General features: G+C 44.3%; 1 protein-coding gene and 1 long non-coding RNA gene across 9 annotated transcripts in view; one reads left to right on the top strand and one right to left on the bottom strand.

The window, feature by feature from the left end:
• The window catches only part of SFMBT1 (Scm like with four mbt domains 1), a 141,604-nt gene that overhangs the window by 115,965 nt on the left and 768 nt on the right, over nucleotides 1-24,871 (bottom strand). For 3 of the 7 annotated variants that reach the window (XM_053296133.1, XM_053296137.1, XM_053296135.1), the window contains exon 2: nucleotides 10,317-10,397. The exons of the other annotated variants lie outside the window; for them this stretch is intronic. The gene's annotated coding sequence lies outside the window, so the exon portion shown is untranslated. The remainder of the gene's footprint in view (nucleotides 1-10,316; nucleotides 10,398-24,871) is intronic. 7 annotated transcript variants of the gene reach the window in all.
• LOC128344969 (uncharacterized) lies at nucleotides 12,049-23,116 on the top strand. 2 transcript variants are annotated; one of them, XR_008316149.1, is made up of 4 exons: nucleotides 12,049-12,143; nucleotides 12,849-12,919; nucleotides 13,953-14,103; nucleotides 22,999-23,116. It is a non-coding gene; the product is annotated as an uncharacterized LOC128344969 (long non-coding RNA). The 2 variants fall into 2 exon arrangements; XR_008316148.1 differs by lacking the exon at nucleotides 22,999-23,116 and adding an exon at nucleotides 21,292-21,459.

The raw sequence follows: 24,871 nt of genomic DNA, 5'->3' as shown, positions 1-24,871 counted from the left end.
GGGTAGCTGATTGTTGCCCGGGGTTGCGAATAGATCTATCTGGGGGGAGCCCAGAATGCAGGATAGCTGGTTGAACACGTCCGGATGCAACATCCACTCCCCTGGGTCCACTATTCTCCGGCTGAGCCAATCCGCAATCTCGTTGTCCTCGCCTCTGAGGTGTTCCGAGATGATAGATGTGAGGTTGTTCTCTGCCCAACTGAAGAGCAGGTCCGTCTCGCGCATCAGCAGTCGGGACCTGGTGCCCCCTTGGCGATTTATGTGGGCTTTGACCGCGACGTTGTCTGTGCCGAGGAGAACATGGCAGCCCTGCAAGAGAGGTTGAAAGTAGTAGAGCCGCCCGGAGCTCCAGCCAATTTATAGGCATCGAGGCCTCCTCGGCCGACCAGGTGCCCTGAGAGACGCTGCCCATGCAATGAGCTCCCCAGCCCGACAGGCTGGCATCCGTGGTCAGGATCACTCGGCTGGGCTCCGTCAGCTGGTGTCCCCGACAGATGGCCTGAGACAGCCACCAATGGAGGCATTGCTTGACTTCTGGCGTGATGGTAATCAGCTTCTTGTGCACAGCCATGATATGATCCTGCCATGGAAGTAGCAGCCATTGGAGGGGCCGGGAGTGCCACCTGGCCCACGGTGTGCAGTCCAGGCAGGCTATCATGGCGCCCAGGGCCTGGGCCAAGACCATGACGTCTTCCTTCTGCTGGTGAAGAAGGGGTCGTAGAGTGTTGTAAATCTTCTCCCTCCGGTCAGGCGGCAGGCAGATCAAGTTGTTCTTCGTGTCGAATAGGGCCCCGAGGTGGACTAGACGCTGGGAGGGCTGAAGATGGCTCTTCTCCTTGTTGACCACAAATCCATGGTCCTTGAGGGCGGACAGGGTGGTCTGCACATCAAGGATGGCCTGCTGTTTGGAGGGTGACCTTATCAAGAGGTCGTCGAGATAAGGGTGAATGCTGACTCCCTGGAGACGAAGGTGTGACGCGAGGGAGATCATCAGCTTCGTGAAGACCCTCGGGGCCGAAGATAACCCGAAGGGAAGCGCCCGGTACTGAAAGTGGCGGCTGTTGTAGCAGAAGCGAAGGAATATTCGGTCGCGGGGACGGATGGGAACATGGAGGTACGCCTCCGAGAGATCCACAGATGCCAGGTAGTCCCCTTCCTTGATGGTTTCCCGAATGGTGCGAAGGGACTCCATGCGGAACTTTTTCTTTCTTACAAAGCGGTTGAACGATTTGAGGTCCAGGACTGCTCTCCATGAACTGTCTTTTTTGGGCACCAGGAAGAGGATGGAGTACACTCCCTGGAATTCCTGATCGAGGGGGACGGGTTCTATTGCATTGATGTTGAGAAGGTGTTGAACTGCCTGAAGCATCTGTAGATGTTTGGAGGGATTGGAAGACCTTGGTGTGGGGATGAAGCGGGCGGGTGGAGAGGATTCCAGGTCGATGGAGTAACCCTCGGCTATCGTCTCCAAAACCCATGCGTCGGAGGCCGTGGAATTCCAGGTCAGTATGAAGTCTGCCAGCCGTCCGCCCACCCACCGGGGTAGCGTCATTGTCTACGGTTCCGGCCGAAGGAATTGAAGGGGCGGGAGAAGGAGCCCCGTGCTGAACCCCTGGATCTCTGTCTCCATTGTGGCCTGTTGAAGCCCCGGTAAGACTGTTGGTGGGATTCTCTGTTGGAAAATGGTTGGTGGTTATCCCTGTAGTATGATGGCTGGTTGAAATTCTGCCTGTAGGGCCGAAAGGAGCTATTGTAGTTACGAAAAAACTGTCTAGAAACCTTTCGGGCGGAAGGCATGGCCTTCTTTTTATCCTTGGTCTCGATGAGAACCGGTTCTAGTGCCTGGCCAAATAAAACTGTTCCCGAAAAGGGGGCCGAGGTGAGAGCTAGTTTGGATTTGGCGTCAGCATCCCAACTTTTAAGCCACAAGGACCTGCGCACCGCAGTAGCCGCTACCAGTGCCCTGGAGGACTGTTGAATAATGTCCAGGCTTGAGTCTGCTCCCAGGGCCGCCGCCTTGGCCATTTTATTAATTCCCTGATGCAACCTAGGCAATTCTGGTGGGACCAGCTTTAGCAATTCTTTAGCCCACAGGACGGAGGCCCGGGGAAAGATGGAGTTAGTAGAAGCCATCCTGATGGAAGAAGTGGCGGCTTCATGTACCTTTTTCAACCATACATCATTGTGCCTGTCCTCCTGTGACTTAAGCTGTTCCTGGCCCTCCGAGTGGACCAGGGCTCCGGACACCAATTGTGCCACCGGGGGATCCACCTTTGGAGTGGCCAATAACTTGGATATTTCGGGTGGAGGCTGGTAGTGCTTCTTGGGCACGTTGCCTATGGGTTTGGAGGATGTGGGCCGCTGCCACTCCGCACACATAACTCTATTGAAGAGCGGCGGGAAAGGTACAAAAGGAGTAACAGGTTCTAAAGACGGAAAAACCTGCTGGTCTAGAGCAGTAGCTGGCGCGGGGGAGTCAGTGGAGGCAACGTCATTAATAGTGCGTTTGGCCTTGGCTAAAAGTATATCAAACTCTGCAGAGGAAAAAAGCCTGGTATTGTTAGATATACGTGGCGCTATTTCCTCCTCAGAAAGCTCTCCCTCCTCCTTCCCCGAATCACCAGGATCAATAGGCTCAAGTGGTCGTGTGGGGGGGGGGGAAGCCTCCCCCGAGGAAGATACTGGCACCACAAGCGGAGTAGGTCTGGTGGGGGGGGTGGAATGGGGACCGGAGGTGGAGCAGGTAGGGAGGGAAGGGGTTCAGATGGGACCGGGAGCCTGGGCTGCTTGTTTCTCCTTCTGGGAGGGGGGGAAGACGATGAAGATTCTCCCCATGAGCGCCTGTCCCTGCGAGTGTTGAAGCGGGGAACAAAAAGACCACGTTCTACGCCCGGGATGGCCCGGTGTCGTGGGCTGGAATCGGGGGAAGACGAGGAGAGTCGTTCCGTCCCCCTCCGCCCTGATCTAGCACGGGCTCTAGGCAAAGGAGCGGGAAGCGCCGGTCCAGAAGGAGGTGGCGCTATGGGCAGTGTCGGGACAGTAGTTAACTGGTCTGTGCCCGTAGGGGGTACCAGGGAGAATTCTGTGGCAAAAAAGTCCCGAAGCCACTGGGTAGCCTTAGGAGAGAAGGGGTCCCCACTCACGGTTGCTGCTCCACGTGTTAATGGCGGCTGATCACGCACCGGCGGGGAGGGAATGCGCGGACCAGCCGGTTCCCCCTCAACCGCCGTGCTCAATCTGGGTAGAGGAACGGGAGCCGGGGAATTGCCCACCGGGCACCGGACTCCAGCCTCGGATATTGCTTCCCGCTTTTGGCGCTCTGTTCGCCGATCCTGTGTCTTGGCGCCATTTTTCCCGCCTTTTAGCTTAGAGCGGCGGCAAACCGCCTGGATTAATAGCCGCTCGCTGAGCCGTTTGCGCCCCTCCGCCTTCAGAGCAAACTCCCTCTTCTTGCGCTTCTTTTTAGGAGAGGAGTGCTCCATCAAATGCTTTGCCTTTTTTGAAGCCTTAGCGGGGCGCGAGTCTGCCGACTCGGGTGCCAAATGCACAGCGGTAGATGTCGATACTAAGGCGGGGGGAGGAGAATCGCCCGCAGCCGCGAGAGAAGCGGTACAAGCCACGGGGGCCATTGAGCTACTCGGGGGCAGTGGCGGTTGGGTTCCCTCCGAGAGTGAGCCCTGCATGATTTCTTCCGCATGAGCGGATTCCATAGCGGGAACTAAGGAAGAACTAAACAAGAACAAATTTGAACGTACCAATTTAAATTGGAAAGGAAAAATTCAATTTAGAGAAGTAATTTGTCTGACCTGATGAAGAGACTGCTCTCTTCCCACCCTTGCACACACTGAAGTGTGGAAGGAAGATATAGAAAACAGGCAGTAAACAGCAAGTATTAGTCAATAGGCAAGGCAAAAGACCAGAACTCTCTCCTCAAACGTCCTAACTCGAGCAAGACAGAACTGGAACTGGAGAGATAACCACGCCTCCAACAAAATCACGTGTTCCAGTCCTGTCTCGGGCATGCTCAGTCCATCACCATCCTGAGGACCTCCTACTCAGGGGAAAACTTATACTTGCCACTTTTCAGAGAATGAGCAAAAGTCCAAAACTATGTTGGGAACAGCAACACAGGAAAAAGTATAAATCTGCAATCTATTTAATTCTACCTAGGTTATTCATTTTCCAGCATTAAATTATGCCAAATCATTGCTTTTATGACAATTTAGTTAATCAACCAGGGAAAATACTCCCTTTCTGTGCACAAAGATCCCCTTTGATATCCAATCACAGTCATTTACCTTTGATAGTCAATACTGCATGGCAGTGCCATCAAAATCTCTCAAATCAAGCAGAATCAATTTCACTGAACTTTCAATTTCCACACAAGTACTCAACTTAAGTGGTGCAGCAGGGAAATGCTTGACTAACAAACAGAAGGTTGCCGGTTTGAACCCCCACTGATACTATATTGGGCAGCAGTGATATAGGAAGATGCTGAAAGGCATCATCTCATACTGCACAGGAGGAGGCAATGGTAAACCCCTCCTATATTCTACCAAAGAAAACCACAGGGCTCTGTGGGCGCCAGGAGTCGAAATCAACCTGATGGCACGCTTTACTTTTACTACATGTAACTAAATACAAAACTAGTTTGCATATATACCAAATGTTTATATTCAATTGCTGCACTTCCTGCTGCATTTATTACAGGAAACTGTCCCTACTCGGGGTACATTCATATGTATCCTACAGTAAAATTACTCAGTGGAGCATTTTGAACACCTGAGTAGTTTAAAATCCTTCCCTTTTCATTCCAAGTGCAAAAGCACCTATAAACCTATAGATAGCAGGCTATCTATAAAGATTTATAGTAATGGGACACTACCTGGCTTAATCTAGGCCCCTTTCACCTTCTTATGAAGATAGTATAATGCTTAAAGTACAGACAGAAACAAACACTTCCTCTGTATATGAGAGATATATAACTTAAAGATTTGGTTGGTTTACCTTCTAGCAGAAGGTGGTAATGCTCTCCACAGAACACACACTCTCTCTGGGCTTTGCAATGGGAAGGCTGGCTTTTAGGATATAGACCCATGCAGTCACAACATTTCAGTTCACAAGAGTTCTCGCTGGGTGTTTGGGTTGGACTGCTCAAAGCACTAGCTCCGAGACGAGGTTCTTGTTGATTGGGAACAAGAAAATAATTGAATAATTTGAGCTCCATTCCATGTAGAGGGGTGGGGATGAGAAGAAGCAAAGCTAAAAGGAAGAGTACCTTACTCCACTATTATGCAGAGGAGGAGAGAAAGCGGGTTCCCTTGTTATTTCTTAGTTTGCTCCTGGGTCTATTACCTTAGAAACTGAGGCTGTTCTATCTTGTGGGAACTGTTGATTATAGGTGAAACTGCCCATGAGGTTTAATCCTGGGTTTTACATAAGAACAGCCCTGCTGGATCAGGCGCGAGAAGGCCCATCTAGTCCAGCATCCTGTGTCGCACAGTGGCCCACCAGATGCCGCTGGAAGCCACAGGCACAAGATGAGGGCATGCCCTCTCTCCTGCTGTTACTCCCCTGAAACTGGTACTCAGGCATCCTGCCTTTGAGGCTGGAGGTGGCCCACAGCCCTTCAACTAGTACCTGTTGATAGACCTCTCCTCCATGAAGTTATCCAAACCGCTCTTAAAGCCATCCAGTTTGCTGGTTGTCACCACAACTTGTGGCAGAGAATTCCACAAGTGGACTATGCATTGTGTGAAAAAGTACTTCCGTTTGTTGGTCCTAGATTTCCCGGAAATCAATTTCATGGGGTGACCTCTGGTTCTAGTGTTGTGCGAGAGGGAAAAGAATTCCTCTCTATCTACTTTCTCCACACCATGCATGATTTTATACACCTCCATCATGTCTCCCCGCAGTTGTCTTTTTTCTAAACTAAAAAGCCCCAGGTGTTGTAGCCTTGCCTCATAAGAAAGGTGCTCTAGGCCCCTGATTATCATGGTTGCCCTCTTCTGCACCTTTTCCAGTTCTACAATGTCCTTTTTTAGATGTGGTGACCAGAATTGTACACAGTACTCCAAGCGTGGTCGCACCATAGTTTTGTATGAGGGCATTATAATATTAGCAGTTTTATTTTCAATCCCCTTCCTAATGATCCCTAGCATGGAATTGGCCTTTTTCACAGCTGCCACAGATTGAGTCAACACTTTCAACAAGCTGTCCACTATGGCCCCAAGATCCCTCTCCTGGTCAGTCACTGGCAGCTCAGATCCCGTCAGCATATACTTGAAGTTGGGGTTTTTCATCCCAATGTGCATCACCTTACACTTGCTAACACTGAATCGCATTTGCCATTTTGTCACCCACTCCCCGTCTGGAGAGATCCTTTTGGAGCTCCTCACAATCCATTTTGGATTTCACTACCCAAATGAGTTTGGTATCATCTGCAAATCTGGCCACTTCACTGCTTACCCCTGCTTCTAGAAAGCCAGCGTGGTGTAGTGGTTAGAGTGCTGGACTAGGACCGGGGAGACCCAAGTTCAAATCCCCATTCAGCCATGAAACTAGCTAGGTGACTCTGGGCCAGTCACTTCTCTCTCAGCCTAACCTACTTCACAGGGTTGTTGTGAAAGAGAAACTCAAGTATGTAGTACACTGCTCTGGGCTCCTTGGAGGAAGAGCAGGATATAAATGTAATAATAATTTATGAATAAATTTAAAAGTACCGGTCCCAGTACAGTTCCCTGGGGGACCCCACTTCTTACTTCCCTCCATTGTGAAAACTCTCCATTTATACCTACCCTCTGTTTCCTGTCTTTCAACCAGTTAGCAATCCACACATGTACTTGTCCCCTTATCCCATGACCGCTAAGTTTCCTCAGGCGTCTTTGATGAGGAACTTTGTCAAAAGCTTTTTGGAAGTCCAGGTAGACTATTTCTACTGGATCACCTTGATCTACACACTTGTTGACACTCTCAAAGAACTCCAAAAGGTTGGTGAAGCAAGATTTACCTTTGAGGAAGCCATGCTGGTTCACTCTCAGCAGGGCCTGTTCTTCTATGTGCTTTAAAATTTTATCCTTGAGAATGCTTTCCATCAATTTGTTTTGACTATGATTCAATCAAGAGTTGCCAGCTTCCCACACTAATTCAATTAGTGAAAGGAAATCTTGTTAATTCCAAGGAGGGGATTGCTCCAGCTAAGAAATATTCCTTATTCAAAGAAAAGGCATTTTAGCATATGCATACCATACTCTGGTGTTGCCTCTTTGGCTTCCTCAGTGTCTTCCCAGTTCATTAATTCCTCAAAGGCCTATTCCAGTCCATTGTTTACAGGTGAGGGAGAGAAGCAAGGGTGATAATCTGTTCTCAAACCCAATTTAAAATGTCTTCTCTTTGGTATCTGGTAGCCCAAATCTGGACCTAAAAGTCCTGGCTCTGCCTGAGAGACACTCAAGTGGCAGCGGTGGCCACGAGTGCCTCGTTTCAACTTAGGCTTTTGCACCAGCTACAGCCCTTTCTGGACAGAGATAGCCTGGCTACAGTGATCCATGCTCTGGTAACCTCCAGACTGGACTATTGTAATGCGCTTTATGTGGGGCTGCCCCTGAAGATAGTTCGGAGGCTGCAACTAGTGCAGAATGCAGCAGCAAGACTTCTGATGGGCACTTCTGGTTGGGCAACCAAGCCTGATTCAAGGTTTTAACACTGATTTATAAAGCCCTGGACAAACTGGGCCCCAAATACCTGAAGGAACACCTTCTCCCATATAGACCTGCCCATCAGTTAAGATCTGTAGGAGAGGCCTTCTTGGTAATGCCACTGTTGTCAGCAGTTAAAGGAGTAGGGGCACGTAAGAGGGCTTTCTCTGTGGTGCCCCTAGGCTGTGGAATGCCCTCCCCTCTGAGGTGCACCAAGCTCCGACATTGTGTACATTCAGGAGAATGGTGAAGACACACCTCTTTACCCTGGCCTTTGACAAGAGATGTAGTGGTTCTTCCCCTCTCAGGCACTGTATTTTTGATATTATGGTACTGAATTTTAATTATGTTTTATATTGGTTTTATTGTAATCCGCTCTGAGACCTTTGGGTATAGGGCATGCTAGAAATGTAAATAAATTAATTTAATAATTTCTGGTGTGGGCCAGAAAGGGGGTCTAATCACAATACCACAAATGCAACTTGATCTAATTCTTGGTCATGGAATACAGGATCATGATAAAAATGATATAAGAAGGGGCCTCGATTTAGTCTACAAAACCAGGCAGTGTCCCATTACTATAAACATTTATAGGTAGTCTGCTATCTATAAATGTATAGGTGCTTTTGAGCTTGGAATAAAAAGGGAAGGGTTTTAAACTACTCAGGTGCAACAGGACAAGCGTTTTTGTGCCAGCACAGTATCAATAATCATGATATTTCCCTAGCACAGCTAGTTTGCATTGGTGTAACCCGGGGGCGGGGGCACAGGTTGGACACAAGTGTCCACTTACAAGGCAACAAAAATGGAGCACACTGTGTGAGGGAATGAAGAGTACAACTGGAACCTTCTCATGTATGCCTGGATTAGAGTCCCTAATTATATTGATGCAATACTGCAATTTAGGCCTCATTCAGACATCATAGCCAACTATGGTTTGGCATCAGGAATGTGCTGCAAGTTCATGGCCCCCTCTTTCACTTCCCAGTTTGCAAAGACATCCAAGTTGTGCAAACTATGGTCAATAGCTATAGTTTGTCTCAAAACCAGAAATGGGTCAAACAATTACATCATTGGCCCATGTGTACTTGCCCTTTCTTTCCTGTAAATAGTATAAGCAGGGGTCCCCAATCTGGATCAGGGCCACAGCAAGGGGGTGGATTAACCCTACTCCCTCCTATGGTCCCATATGCTTTTTGCGCTGGAAAAGAAGCTTCCACTGGCTCCAAATAGGAGCTTCGCCCCATTTACAAGTCAATAGCATGTATGTGTGTGTGTGGGGTGTGTGTGTCCAGATTTGGACAAAAGAAGAGAATCAGATTAAACAATCCACTATAGTCCTGATCCAGCAAGGATTTGCTGCAAATGCTAATTTACAACAGAAGGAGAAACTAGCATGCTAGGGTCAATGATGCAATTAAAATCGCATCTAGTTTGACCTTTCGAAACCAGCTTGAAGTGGGTTTCCTATTCTAGTTTGCTAAAATTGGAATACCAGAGTGAACTATGAAAGAACCAAAAGTAGAGCAATATCTTTATTAAGACCAACCAAAGCACAACAAAGCAGTCACCAAGCTTTCAAGCTCTCCAGAACTCTTCTTCAGGCTGGATGTTAAGCAAAATAGAGAAGTGCTCAAAACATGAATTGGCATCTGAATCGCCGAGTCACATTTTGAGCACATCCCTAAAACAAAACAAATTTAGGCATGATGTAAATTCTCAAGGTCTCCATTCCGTAGTCTTAAAAATGGAGTGCAAGAGGTTTTATGCATGTTTAAGTAGATTAGCTGTTAGACCAAAAAATTTTTTTTAAAAAAATTGACCCCCCCCCACACTGCCTTCACAAAAATATGTAAGATGTATTGTTTAACAGAATTTATAAAGGCACTTTTTGTGTTCATCTAGCACTTACGTGGATCTGTTTCCAGTGAACTGGAAGTGGAACTGATGGATGGCACATTGATATCAGCCAATCTAGACATGATATCTGAACTAAGTCATCTACTCTGTGCTTGAATTGATATAACATGTAGGGTAAGATTCAGAGAAGCCCATACGCACAAGAAGTGCGCTGGGTTTCCATCTGGTAGCAGTATTTTGGAGCAGCAGATTTCTCCTTTCTAACACCTTGAATATCCCATAAGAATGCTGCTTTGAAGGATTACCCAGCTTTTATGGGGGCTTGGGGAGGCACAAGAAGTAGCTGAGAAGTCCTCCATGCACACTGGCTGGGATCCAAAACACTAATACATAAAAATCCCACTCCAAATTCTGAGCCAAGAAAAGCTAGTTCTGTGGCCAGCATATATTATGCAAATTCCCATATTTTCCTTAGTTTGCATAATTTATTCTGCTTCTGAGAATAAGCAGCAGGATAGATAAGCAGCAAAGAACTTCAATTTTAAAAATATCAGATTTTCATTATATTAGTGTCTCTTAAATAACTGGTTTAGAATCTGTATTTACTACAATTTTATTAAAAATGAAACTATGACTTTGTCCAAAAAACCCAACACACTGTTAAAGCCCACCTTTCTGCATAAAAATGACTGAACTACAAAAAAATAGCCAAATTTTGAAGTCAAGCATGATAACTTTGTACAGAAACTGGATATTTACTTTCCAACTCATGAAGAACCAATGGGTAGCATATTGAGAAGTTCCATCTGCACAAGGATTAGGTACAAGCAGAAGTTCCATCTGTACAAGGAGAGAGAGAGAGAGATGTATCTTTTTTGTCTGTGTGTTCCTGAAAATATGTACAGTACATGAAAGTTGGAGGACTTTCAGGAGCAGATTTTTGGGGTGCGCAGAGGGCAGCAGACAGAAGGGGAGTTTGGTGAGAGTAACACCTCCCCATTTTGTGCACACAGAACTTCTATTTGTGGAAGTACTAGTAAGTACTATTTAAAGTACTAAAGGATGCTACTTAAAGTTCTGCCCCCAAATCACTAACTCTTGCTTCAGCAAAGTTCTGGACAATTGTTTATTATGTTTTGGCCAGGAGGTAAAGCTATAACTAGATTCATACAAGGGACTTGCCTTAGCCCACAGGATTTTGGGGGTGGGGTGGGTACACAACTGACCTCTATGACATATCACAACCTACATTTAAAATTCCCACAGTTCAAAAGTAGTTTATATTGTGGCACTGGAACTGTTAGACAAACATTACTTGTGCCCTTGGGCTCGCAGAACTAGTTTTATGACTCTCTGAATTCTGGTCTTAGACTCCAAGTGATCTTGATTAGTGTCACTGCTTGTGTACAGAAAGTCTTCTGTTTTGCTTCTATCAATTTAACAATTGCTCCCCTCTCTCTAAGAGGATATAAGTGGCATAGCGTGCATTAAAAAAACCATTTTTATCTATTATATTTCTCCACGTGTGGGCTACATGGCCAAATCTTTGAATTATGATCCTTGATAACAAAAAGTCTGTTAGTTACAAACAAGAGCACAATCCTGAGGCAAAGGATCACCCAAGGGCTGAAAGCCCTTCCCTCTTTATTGCTTGGCATGTGCACATGCACACAAGTGTACGCACACACGGTGCACAGGGCTATGGCAGAGGAGGCTGCCTGTGTGGGCTTCCCAAACCCCTAACCACCCTCTCTCCTGACTCAGTACAAGTTACTCATCATGCAAGATTAGTACCATATACCAAAATATCATTTACAGTGGCACCTGCTCAACTGGACAGTGAATGTCAAGCAATTAACTTTCCTAGTAATACCTTATTATACACCAAACCTAGCTGACTCTTAAGGGAATGCTCTCACAATCTATATTTTTATTTCTCCTAGGCGTACCCGTCACTAATTCCATGCGTGGCAGCTCTCGCGAGAGCTCACAAGCAGCTGCCGATTAGCGACAGGGGAGATATAGGGCCGCCAGCTGGCAGCCCAGCTAGCGGGAACAACAGGTGGCGGCGACGGACCAGCCCTTCTGGTGGGAGCAGGTGGCGGCGGGCCGGGCCGGCCGCTGGGAATTGACGGGCGGGCGGAGGTGCGGGCTATCTTTCTGGCCAGCCCACCAGCCAGAAAGTGCCGGGCGGGGAATCGTGAGAAGAAGTGGGCCGGCCTGGCTGCTGGGAGCAGGCGGCAGTGGGCCAGCCCAGTTGCCGGGAATTGGCGGGGGGGGGGGGAGGTGGCGTGCTGGCTTCCTGGCTGGCCCGCCAGCCAGAAAGTGCTGTGAGGGGGAATTGGGAGTGAGAAGAAGCAGGCTGGGCCAGCCACCGGGAGCAGGCAGTGGCAGGCCGCCTGGCCAGTGGGAACTGGCGGGTGGGAGGTGGCGGGCCGGCTTTCCGGCCAGCCCACCAGCCAGAAAGTGCCAGCCGGGGTGGGGGGGGTGGGGGAGGGAGGTGAGAAGAAGCGGGCCACGGTCGGGCAGGGGTTGAGAAGCGGCCCAGCAGGACAGCAGAGACACAGATGTTCTGCAACCGACCCAGTTAGCTATGATTATTTTTCTACTGAGATTTATGTAATGCTGCCATGCACGAATAGCTGAAGTTGAGTGACGTCTACTATAGTAAACACTTAGCTCACCACCCCATTTTATACTTAACTATTATATTGAGCTCTGATTTTATGGTATAGAATCCTGTAGCATGAGGTGTTTTGTGTACATGTACTGAAGTACAATATTTAATAAATATTTTAGTGCAAAGTGCTATCAACTGCCAAGCCACTCTTTCTGTTCTATTAACAGTTGCAAGCAATCTGTGGACAGAAATAGCAATCCCTCTTCTACCAACCTATCAAGGCTATGTTCCTCAAACCAGTTAAATTGCACTATTTTGATATAAGGCTCTTAAATTCCCTTATTGTGCTACAGTGGTTCCAAGCACAGTGGCTTGTGACTGAGGCTATAAAGATAGTCCTGTTGACCTTCACAAGAGCTGTCTGCATGATGTGATGATCCCCACCTCTTGCACACATATTCTGTTGTACCTTACTGCAGTAGTTTCCATCAGGAGGTATTCGTACCCCTAGGGGGTACTCAGAGCCCTTCTGGCTCCCAGTGTTTGGAGATTGAAACTTCATCAGCTAAGATTCTGGCTACTGTATAGCTGATGTATAGGCAGAATCAGGGCTGATTTGATATAAACCAAATCAATTTAAACAGTGATTCAAATTGTCTTTGTATTTTTAGAGAGAAAGAGAGGCGAGGGCTAGACTGTGTGTGTGCCGCATGTACAACAACTACAAAATAGGAATGATCAGGTCTGATATCTCTCAGCCCCATTTACTGCTGTTAACATGTTCACAGAATATAATTGGGAGTTATGAGTAACATTCATGATGGTCTCTTTGACCGTGGTTCTTTTTTTAATAATTAAAAAAAATTAAAATCAGATTTAAATTCTGTTTTTTGAACATCTGTTTTATCAACCACAGGCAGAATACCAACAGGTGTGTCCATCCACATGTTTTAAACACAAACTACTTCACACAGGACGGGGGGGGGGGTTGCAACACTACCTAATGGTGAGTTGCTTAAATAGTAACTACCTGGGCCGGGTGCAAAGCATCTGTGCCTCCACCGGCCCACTTCTCCCCAATCCCAGCCTGGCCGGCCTGCTTCTCTCCAATCCCTCCCCGGCTTGCCCCCCCCCGCCCATGGTTTCTGGCTAGCGGGCTGGCCGGAAAGCCGGCCCACCACCTCCTCCCTCCTGCCCACCCATCAATTCTTGGCAACCAGGCTGGCCCACTGCCTGCTGCTCCTGGCGGCCAGGCCGGCCACTGCTGCCTGCTCATGCCAGCCGGCCACCCGCTGGCGGGAGCAGCTCGCTTCTTGCTCCCTGCCCGCTCACAGTTTCTGGCTGGCGGGCCAGCCAGAAAACCGGCCTGCCACCTCCTTCCGCCCGCTCCTGGCCACCCACTGGGGGCAGCACCCCTATTTTCTCCCATCCCCGTCGCTAATGGGCAGCTGCTCACGAACTCTCGCAAGAGCTGCCACGCATGGGATTAGCGACGGGTATACCTATGAGAAATAAATATATAGATAATAGTAAAAATACTATAAGAGATTTGGGAGACACCCCTATTCTTCAGATCAGTACCTTCAGCCTCCATGAGAATCATGGGCCTAACACATAACCGGCTGCACACACATGGGGACACACATGCTGGGTGTTCTAAAAGGGCCTGGATGTCCAATGCATTAAGTGTGCTAGGAGATTGATGTGATTGTTGTGGGTGGGGTATAATTTTCCCAATGCACTGAACTGAACTGTGTCATTTTTGTACCTGCCAGGCTGTTGAGAAGATCAGTATATCAGGACTGCAGATACATCTTAAGAGATTTCAACACAGACAGGCTAGTTATACGTTTAAATATTCCAAGACTCATGTCCCAACATGTAACATGAAATGAAGAGACTAGAGACAGCTTCAGCTCTGTGAAAGTAAGAATATGTTTACCATCACTTATGAAGAACAGTTCATATGTTCATTTTGTAGTTGCAGATATATAAACCAGGCTATCCTATCAGCCACTTTGGAGGTCTTGGTTCAGGCAGAGGGATACATTTATTAGATAAATTGAATACTGAATTGAATGCTCTGGAACCCAAACTTTTTATTACTAACAACATAATTTCTTTCATATGATGCCTTAAAGGAAAAGTCCAAAAAATGACTATATTTCTTTAGTATAAGTGTGCTGAATCCTCAAAGAGTCTCAGCACCTGCCCCTCAAATTTACCAAAATACTAGTTAAAGCTTGCCCAACACTGCATAGCCTTTCATTAGAACATCAAGAATTCATCTCCTCTATCTTTCATCACCAACACACAAAGAGAATATCAAAGCATTTTTAATAGCCAGATCATTTTGAGATACCATCAGTTTCAGCTATTTGCTATAATGGGAATTCCTTATAACAGATTTTGCTAATGAAAAATGGTGTATTCAGCTCCATAAAGGTAAGGGAGTGCCTCCTAACGAGCAACAGCAAATAAACGAAGACAGATTCACTGAACAAGCACCAAATTTTAATCTTCAGAACCAGCAAGCTGTTGTCAAGGGTGACCCAGAGTTTAGAGAAATAGTAACAATCCATCTCACCACAATAAATTGCCAAGATTAGTCCCGTGTTCTAGAGCTTACCATTAACAATTGAGGAATCCATTCACCATATGTTGCTACTGCTCAACCTCCATCCATTTCAGAAGGGCTTGCACAGAACTGATCAAGCTTCACTGGAATGAATGGAAGTTGACAAGCCACACATAGAACAGACATAAATCCAGTGAAATTCAAGATTTATGCAAACATAACTGGATATAGGATTATAGTTTTAACATTCTAATCTGAATAACCTGTCAGTCTTCCAGCAGGTGTTGTATGCATTGACAGCTGCCAATTACAATTGACAATTTTGTTAATGGAAGAAAAGGAACTCAGTACTATATTAAATCATCTCCTTTCTTGTATTACTTAAGTGCACATAGTAGATACATAAGTTTTGACTTTGAAAAGTAACATTACATTTGATTTACAAAGTGCAAGCCTACTCATTTAATTTGAGCAGAGCTTATTTCCAACTAAGTGTGTCTAGGCTGGCAAGTCTGCATCCCAATCCTAGACTTGTTTAATTAAAAAGTTAAGTCCCACAGTTCAGCTTCTTTCCCACAAGCAGGCTTAGAACTGTAGCCTTAATCTTTTTCATTCTTACAACAAACATGTGGACATATTATATTTAAGGAATTGAGTCTGAAAGATGGTGACTTGTCCAAGTTACCTAGCATGCTCACACTGCACTGGGATTTCAACCCCTACTGTGAAGTCCGAGTCTAACAAGCAATCCAATAGACCTTATTGGTCCAGCAATTTCATTTACCAGCTTTCATTTCTTGCACTGCCGGAACCAGTTTATATATCTCATTCTCACAACATCTGAACACCTTCCATGCCTTTAGAGCTGGCATTCTGCACAAAATACTCTCCTTAATTGTTCACATAATTAATTTCATGGAAAGACAACAGTGAACTTCCTCCACAACTTATCATTACTAAAGAAAGATTAGCTTATATACTGCAAGCCAAAAAAAGGGGAATATACATGATTCAGAAGCTATGGTGATAACACTGATATTTGTCAGGACTTAAAAGTGTAAAATCCTAAAAACAGAATCCTGACGGAGTCGAATTTTCCAATTGTTCATAACACACTGAAAATACATGCATAAGTATTTTAATAATAAAATAAATGCATAAGCCTTACAGCCTTCAGGTCCCTGGGACCCAGACCAGCATAGTGAACTGCTCTATGAATCTGGATGCTATTCTTGTCAAAGTCTAACACTAACTTGACAGATATTGCAATCTTCAATTCTCTCTCTTGCTAACAAAGGAAGCCCTTCAGCCAGTGCAATACTGGTGGCCAAGCACGCTCTGAAGTTACACACTATTCCATGGATATAGTGTTGTTATAACCACCTTCACTCTACTCCTTTTGGCCTGCTCCAGGTGGACTTCCCTTTGCAAGCACAAAAATCTCTGGAGGCAGGTAAAGGAGAAAGAAAGACCAGGCAAAGAAATAGTTACATTCAGGCAAGGGACTCAGGTCTAGTGTAATTGCCTGCAGAACCCTAGGGAGTTAGTACATGCTGTAGTAAACATTATTCAAGGACCCTGCAGACTTTTATGCTATTACAATCCATCCCCTTTTTCTTCTGACAGGGAAACACAAGAAGTTTCAACTTCCTCCCATGGAAGTACCGTACTGGTTCATTAAGACTACACTGATGATGCCCAGTGTACTCTGGGCAGTGATGCCCAGACTGACCAGAAGGCTGAGTTATGAAGGTTTCTGATCTATTATTAAGTCTACTCTCTAGCAAGGCCAGGGTATGCAAGAGCTTTCGAGCACTCAGGAGCATGCATTCAAGATACAGTTTTCTTAATTTTATTTTTTCTCCTTTTTCCTTTTAAACACAACTCACGTAAATGGTGGTATAGAAATCTATACCGTAAATGGTGGTATAGAAATTGAATTAATAATAATAATAATAGCCACAGAAATCACCATCAGCCAACTACAAAAAGCAGCTTTACTGGGAACAGCCTATATTCTGCGACGATATCTATAACTGACAATAAAATTCAGCCATCCCAGGTCCTTGGGAAGGGCTCGATGTCTGGATAAAACAAAACCAGTCAATAACCCCTGTCTGACTGTGTAAACAAGAAAGAAGAAGAAGAAGAAGAAGGCGGCGGAACTACCTTGGCGTGGTTGTGGGGCTTGCATGCTCTGAGGAAGGTGAGAGCTATGCCAGAGGTCCAACCATACTGGACAGGTCTCACCAGAGGAGCCAGACAAAGAGTGCCTCTCCCATCAGCAATATGGTGAGACGTAACTTTAATAAATCTATACTGGATCGGTAGTCGCCCGGGTCAACAAGGACCGCGCCAGGTGCTGGAGTCCCTGGACATCTGGTGGCAAGTGGGCAACAGGACTCAGGATCTTCAGTTGAGCAACCAGGGCTGAAAACAGCAAAGTTACTGGAAGAAACGTCGCTTAACCAGAAAAAATATACGAAAAATGCCAACAAGGAAATAATGATCTGCTATTACAAGTCTAGTCCAACTAGAAGAGGTTATTTAAAAAGAATGTACCAAATTTGGAAAGAGAAGCACCCAGATACAGAAATAACAGAACAAAGGCTAGCAGACCAGAGAAGATTCATAATAAGAAATAAAGTATTCACAGGAGTTGAGCTGGAAGAACTGCAAAGAGCAACACAGGCTCAAGATATGGAAGAAGAATTACCACCAACTGAAGAAGTTGCTCAGGCGCAGGTGGAGGAGGTGTTGGAAATCGAGGATGCCACTGTTACTGAACTGTTTTAAAATCAAAACCAGGCAACCACCCCTTTGCCTTCACCTCAAAAACCCAAATGCCATTTAACAGAAAAGCAACAAGAACTAAAGCAAAAAAATAACCGAGCTCATGAACCAAACAACCACCAGGGTTCGACTTCCAGCTCTAAAAACAGTTGCCAAAAAACAACTTGCTCAGGTATTAAAAGATGTCAATGTTGCACTTGCAGAAATAACAACCAATAATTTGCAAGAAACAAACCAACTAGTGTACAGTGCAGCAACAACAACAACACAAGAGCTCGGATATAAGATCAATGGACCCGTAAAAAAAGAAAGTGGTACATCACCTAAATGGAAGATTAGATGAGAAAATAAAATCTCCAGGCTCAGATCAGATGCTAGTAAATTGAAAGATATGAAAGAAAAGAAGCTGAAGAATGAAAACACCAAACAGTATCTGATCCAAAAATACCACCTGGATTCAAGGAGAATTAGAGAAGTCCTGGAAATAATAAAGCAGCAAATAACAGCAGTGTCAAAGAAGATTAGCAGATATGAAGCCAGAACTACACAACACAGGCAGAATCTCCAATTCCAGTCGAATCAGAGACGTTTCTACCAAAGCATAGAAGGAGAAACTGCAAGAAACCTAGAAACACCAAATAAAGAAGAAACAGTGCAATTCTGGGGGAAATTATGGGACAATCACATAGATTATAATAAAAAAGCAGGCTGGGTGAAAGAGGTTGAAAAATGTAACCAACAAATGCAAGATCTAATAATAGCACCAGAATTAATAAGTGAAAGAGCAAAGAAAATTAAAAATTGGACTGCACCAGGCGACGATGAACTGCATGGCTTTTGGCTTAAACACCTAACAAGCCTTCATAAACAACTATCAAAACACTTCAATCACATTTTGCAAGGAGGTGATACTGAACAATGGCTAACAACTGGGAAAACTCATCTCATCATGAAAGACCCAGCAAAAGGTGCAGTTCCAAGTAATTATAGACCGATAACCCGTCTGCCAACCATGTTCAAATTATTAACTGGAATAATAGCAGATGAAGTGATGCAACACTTATTAACTAACAAACAGCTTCCAGTTGAACAGAAAGGAAATTTCCCGAACACCAGAGGCACAAAAGACCAGCTGCTGATTGACAAAATGATTTTAGAAAATTGCAGGAGAAGAAAAACAAATCTAAGTGTTGCATGGATTGACTACAAGAAAGCCTTTGACTCATTGCCTCACACATGGATACTAAAATGTTTAGAAACAACTGGTGTCAGCAAAAACATTCAGATACTTATTAAAAAAGCAATGAGCATGTGGAGTACACAGTTAACAATCAATGGCGAGACACTTGGAGAGGTTAGCATTAGAAGAGGCATTTTCTAAGGGGACTCACTATCCCCTCTGTTGTTTGTAATCAACATGACCCCACTTTCACAAATACTAAACAAAACAAGCCTTGGATACCAAACATCGAAAACATCAAGTCAAATCAACCATCTGCTGTACATGGACGATCTGAAGTTGTATGGAAAGTCCCAGTCAGAAATCGAATCACTGCTAAACACCGTCCGTATATTTAGTAGCGATATAGCAATGGGGTTTGGACTAGACAAGGGTGCTGCATTAATAATGAAAAGAGGAAAAATAACAAGAACAGAAGGAATAGAACTACCCAATGGAAGCAAGATCAAGAACCTGGAAGAGAAAGAACCTTACAAATACTTGGGCATTCTCCAGGCTGATAACATTGCACACACTGAAGTTAAAAGAAAATTTGGAAGTGAATACATCAGGAGAGTTAGAAAGATCCTCAAGTCCAAACTCAATGGCGGGAACACCATACAAGCCATAAACACCTGGGCTATACCTGTTATCAGATACACTGCAGGAATAATAGACTGGACCCAGGCAGAGATAGAGACGCTAGATCGTAAGACCAAGAAAATCATGACCATCAATCATGCTCTGTACCCCCGCAGTGATGTCGATAGGCTATACCTCCCTCGCAGCTCAGGTGGAAGAGGAATGCTGCAAGTCCATCAAACAGTAGAGGAGGAAAAAAGAGGCCTTGAAGAATATATCAAGGACAGTGAAGAAGATGCACTTCAAATGGTCAATAATGAGAAACTATTCAACACCAATGAAAAAAAGCAGGCCTACAAGAAAGAACAAGTCAAGAACCGAGCAGAAAAATGGAGAAATAAGCCCCTGCATGGTCAATATTTGCACAATATAAGTGGAAAATCAGACATCACCAAGATCTGGCAATGGCTTAAGAATGGCAACTTGAAGTAAGAAACAGAGGGTTTAATACTGGCTGCACAAGAACAGGCACTAAGAACAAATGCAATAAGAGCAAAATTCAAAAAATTCACAACAGCAAGTGCCACCTTTGTAAAGAAGCAGATGAAACAGTGGACCACCTGATCAGCTGTTGTAAGAAGATCGCACAGACTGACTACAAACAAAGGCATGACAAGGTAGCAGGGATGATACACTGGAACATCTGCAAAAAATACAAGCTACCTGTAACCAAAAATTGGTGGGACCATAAAATTGAAAAAGTTGAAGAAAGTGCAGATGTAAAAATATTATGGGACTTCCAACTACAAACAGACAAACATCTGCCACACAGTACACCAGATATAACTGTAGTCGAGAAGAAAGAAAAACAAGTCAAAATAATCGACAATAGCAATTCCAGGGGATAGCAGAATAGAAGAAAAAGAAATAGAAAAAAATCACCAAATACAAAGATCTACAAATTGAAATTGAAAGGCTGTGGCAGAAAAAGACCAAAATAATCCCAGTGGTGATTGGTGCCCTGGGTGCAGTTCCAAAAGACCTTGAAGAGCACCTCAACACCATAGGGGCCACAGAAATCACCATCAGCCAATTACAAAAAGCAGCTTTACTGGGAACAGCCTATATACTGCAATGATATCTATAACAACAACAACGACAATAAAATTCAGCCATCCTAGGTCCTTGGGAAGGACTCGATGTCTGGATAAAACAAACCAGTCAATAACACCTGTCTGACTGTGTAAACAAGATAATAATAAATAAGGTTCCACGAGTTGGAATCCCTCATCCCTGCTACAAGGCAATACTATCCCTCCATTACAGAGGAACACTATAGTACAAAAAAGTCAACATTGTGCCCTCTCTGGCAACTAACAAGAAAAGAGTTTGTTTGGTACACTGTTAAAGAATAAGGTTTACTGGCTGACATACAAAGCAAGGATGCACTGGTGCAGTGAGAGAGTAGCCTGACAGCATTTCCCAACTAAGTGTATCAGTACAGAGGGGAAGCAGCAATTTTTGACACCCTCCTTTCCCCAGGAAGCCCTCTGTACCACCCAAAAGTATCTATGAAGGCAGCCTTTGGGGACATGTTTTTGGCTGGAAAAGGGAAGGGCATCAGAAACTGCCACTTCCCTGGCACAGTTATTTGGGATGTTCTGTTAGGCTGCTCCCTCACTGCCCCAGTGCATCCTTGCTTTGTATGTTAGCTACTTCCAAGAGTATAATCCATAATTTGGTTCTTATTCCCAGATTTGCCACAGAACTGTGAAGGAACTGTCATCAAACAGTACTACATCTGTGAGATAAATAAGAATGGTGAAAACCTAATGTGTGCAAAAATGCTGAGATCTCAAACACAAAGAACAATGCAAATTTGGTAAATACAAACAGTAGTTCATGTTTCCCTATAACTTTTCAATTTATCTTCTTTATACAGCTGAACATTTGAACAACTCTGAACACTAAAGAAGAATAAAAAAGATAGTTCAGCAATCGTATATCAATTAACTACAGAAGGAAAAAAAGTTTGATGGATCAATTACTATGCTGGGTGCCCTTGATAAGGTGCCCTTATCACTCTTAAACAGTCCCCTTTCCACTTGCTGTAGAGAAATCTAGTGTTTCAACTTCTGAACCATTCAACTCCTGTCACACAGAAATAAAATCACCCCAAAGAAAGTCAATGAAAATTAAGATCTTTCCAACCTTCTCATTGTAAAAATACTCTAATTAAGCCACCAAAATGGTATGGTATTGACATGAACTACTCTCCATTTCACTTCCAGTCGAGCAGAAGCTGGTTTGTTGTAGCTCACTGAAGAGTACCCCTTTGTTGCTCTCTAAGAACAAAAGAGCTGAGAAAAAGTTATATGCTAATTGCCCAGCCTGAATTGCAAGAAACACCACAAGATAAAACACCAACACTAGACTGAAAATGGGAGAATAAAGGATAGATGTATTCATGGAAGGGGGGGAATTTGAACTCTGCGTTTTAATATGTTCAAAAATATCTTCATAGAAATCACACTAACATTTAAAATGCATAAAAGAAATCTGTTCTCTATGCACCTGTTTCCAAGAACTAATCTTAAATGTGTTTACACTCAAGTAAGAGATGGTGCAAATGTGTAGAAGCAGCTGTACTCTCTCTGGGACCATAGTTTGAGTAGACAAACACAGAGAAATAATACAATACAGACCTTTACAGGTAGCACCATATTTCACTGACTGGAGAATGGGGAACACTGCATAACTGAGTGACCTCAACCATTAAAATGACTGTATACTTTGGAAAGCTACCTTGTCAACAAGAAGGGTAACCTGAAAATTCCTTTTCCTGACATGCAAACTTGGCCTAATTCAAAGTTTGGGGGGGGGGAGAAATGGGGGAGCACCAAAATATGTAATTCCAGAAAGGGCTGTAACACAGCTATTTCCAATAGCTTGAACTAGCTCTTAGAATGGCCCGATGGGGTGTATGAGTGTTTAGAAATGTGGCCTTAGACAATTGCTCATATGGCCAGAGTTTTACTTGTACGGTACTTTAATGGGCTTTAACTGTAATGGTTAGATGACGGCATTCTTGGAATCCTAGTTTGATTAATGCAGTCAGTCCTGAAAACAGAGGCAATAACTGATGAGTTGCCCCTCCCCAAAGAGTTTAAGAACAAACTAAAAACTTTACTCTTATTGTAAGTAAAGTGTGCTGTCAAGTCGATTTCGACTCCCGGTGCCCACAGAGCCCTGTGGTTTTCTTTGGTAGAATACAGGAGGGATTTACTATTGCCTCCTCCCATGCAGTATGAGATGATGCCTTTCAGCATCTTCCTATATCGCTGCTGGTATAGATGTTTTCCCATAGTCTGGGAAACATACCAGCGGGGATTCGAACCAGCAACCTTCTGCTTGTTAGTCAAGCAATTCCCCACTGTGACACTTAGGCATTAGCCTAGCCTAGCCTAAACACATTGTGTACAAACAAGTTCAACTGAAAACATTTGCACAACTTCCAAGTAATGTGTTTAGAACTAAGGTGTAAGAGTCTCTTATGAATGTTGAGAATGTTACAGTCATGTTTGAAGCAACCGCAGGTATCTATGTATGTACATTTACTGACTGCATTTATATCTTTCTTACATTACAGAACTCAGGGCAGTGTACATGGGGCTTCTCTCTAAGCACTGGCCAGACCTTGACCAGCTTAACTTCAGCAAAGTGGCTGCAAAGTGCTCTCAGACCACCCCTGAAGCCATGTACCAAGGAGTTAAGATCAGTCTGGTTTTCAAGGTCTATGTACAGAACATCTGTATGAGGTCAAATTAAAGAACGTAGCCGCTTCAAATACACCATGCACATTTGGTGCACACTATCTGTAGTGCACAATAGAACCCTAATCTAGCAACCTGTGAAGTTAACTATGAACCAGGGTGATATCAAGAATCTGTCTGTAACTTAATGTACTACAGTGTGTCTTTCCGATATAAAGAAAACAGTGATTAGGCCTCTATTCACCACCAATACTTAGTAAATTCCAATGCAGTAAGTGATTTCAAGTAGTAGTGCTTAGGATTAAGCGATTCTGTAGAAATTTCCATTGCTCTCTCATATTCACTAAGTAATCTCAGATAGCTTCAGCCTGTTGCATAACAGCTATTATTGTAATTCACTGGACAGAAATATCTGTTTTCTTACATGTTAGAACTATGCACCTTATATTCTATATTACTAAAATGTTTGCTATGGTAACCTTCGAGGCTACTGACAGCAGCAAGCCTTGTGAAAGAAGCAACAGCAGAAACAATACCTGTGTAGAATCATAGTCTCATCTGTGTTGAGTTTTACATTAGAATTCCACTTTTCAAATGGTTAGAGGCAAAGCTATCAGCCCTAAGTGTTACAGCCTTTTTAAACACCTTTTATGATGACAGCAAATTTCTCCAAAGAAGATATAATCATTCCACTAAAACCCACATGGGACCATTAAACAAACATCACTCTGGCCTATTACATAGACTAGGAGAGGCCTAGCAATAGCCTTGCTTTTTAAAGAACTGATTAACTGCCTGGCTTTTATTTTTACTCCTGCAGTTTTTAAAGTCTCTATTCAACTCTTTCTTCCCCTTCATTAACAGAGATTTTCTCACTTGCTTGTAGTAGCCATTAATTTCATGGATGTATCTAAACAGAGTTGCTTCCCAAACAGTACATAAGAAATGTTTCCATACAGGCTCAGAAGTTGCCTGATGAAAAGAAAGCATTTGTTTTCCCTTTTTCTTCCACTATAAGAGTACTCCCCCAATTTGTAATACAGTTTGCTACAGCATCATTATAGTTTCTACTGCAACAAACTGTAGTATACCAAATTCAGGATGTATTTTTTCAGGTGCATCCTCAGTTACAAAAGCAGATGAACACTAAAGTAACAAAATCTCTATTCTTGAGTGCAAAAAGGAAGGGAGAAGAGTTGAGGATGGGAATTGAAGGAAAACAGCCAACTAAGTATACAGGAAGAGAGTTGTTTTCCAACTGAAAGAGTCCCGCAGGAGGAGGCATCAGCAGCGCCTGTAAGATGGGTGCAAAGGGGTTGGGCTTCGTGTTATTTTGTGGCACTGTAACCATCAAAACAACTATGGGCAGCAGATGTGGGTCCTAACTTTCCTTTCCGACCCCTCAAAAGCAGCGATTCATGGAGCTGGACTGTTGTGAATGTAGTGCTGGAGACTGGTATGAACAGCTCAGCTGGGCGACAAACTACATCTCGCTCTTAAGAGAAAGTGTGCGCGCGCGATGGAGTTCACAGACTGTGTGGGTTTAAAGATCACTTCCCCCGCCATTTCGGGGGGGGGAGGGAGAGGAAACACAACGCCGAGTTGTATTAAGGAGGCCTCATCTTTTGAAATGAAACCAGTTTAGAAGAAAACGTAATATATCGGGTCATCGCTCTTCAGGAGGGACAATACGCATGGTCCTAAAAGTTCACCAGGAGTTGCTTTGAAATTACTTTCCCTCTTAATCTG

The sequence above is a fragment of the Hemicordylus capensis genome, chromosome 2 (assembly GCF_027244095.1).
Source record: "Hemicordylus capensis ecotype Gifberg chromosome 2, rHemCap1.1.pri, whole genome shotgun sequence".
Lineage (NCBI taxonomy): Eukaryota > Metazoa > Chordata > Lepidosauria > Squamata > Cordylidae > Hemicordylus > Hemicordylus capensis.
The sequence above is the reverse complement of the archived record's forward strand: the minus strand, read 5'-3'. Positions and strand labels throughout refer to the sequence as shown.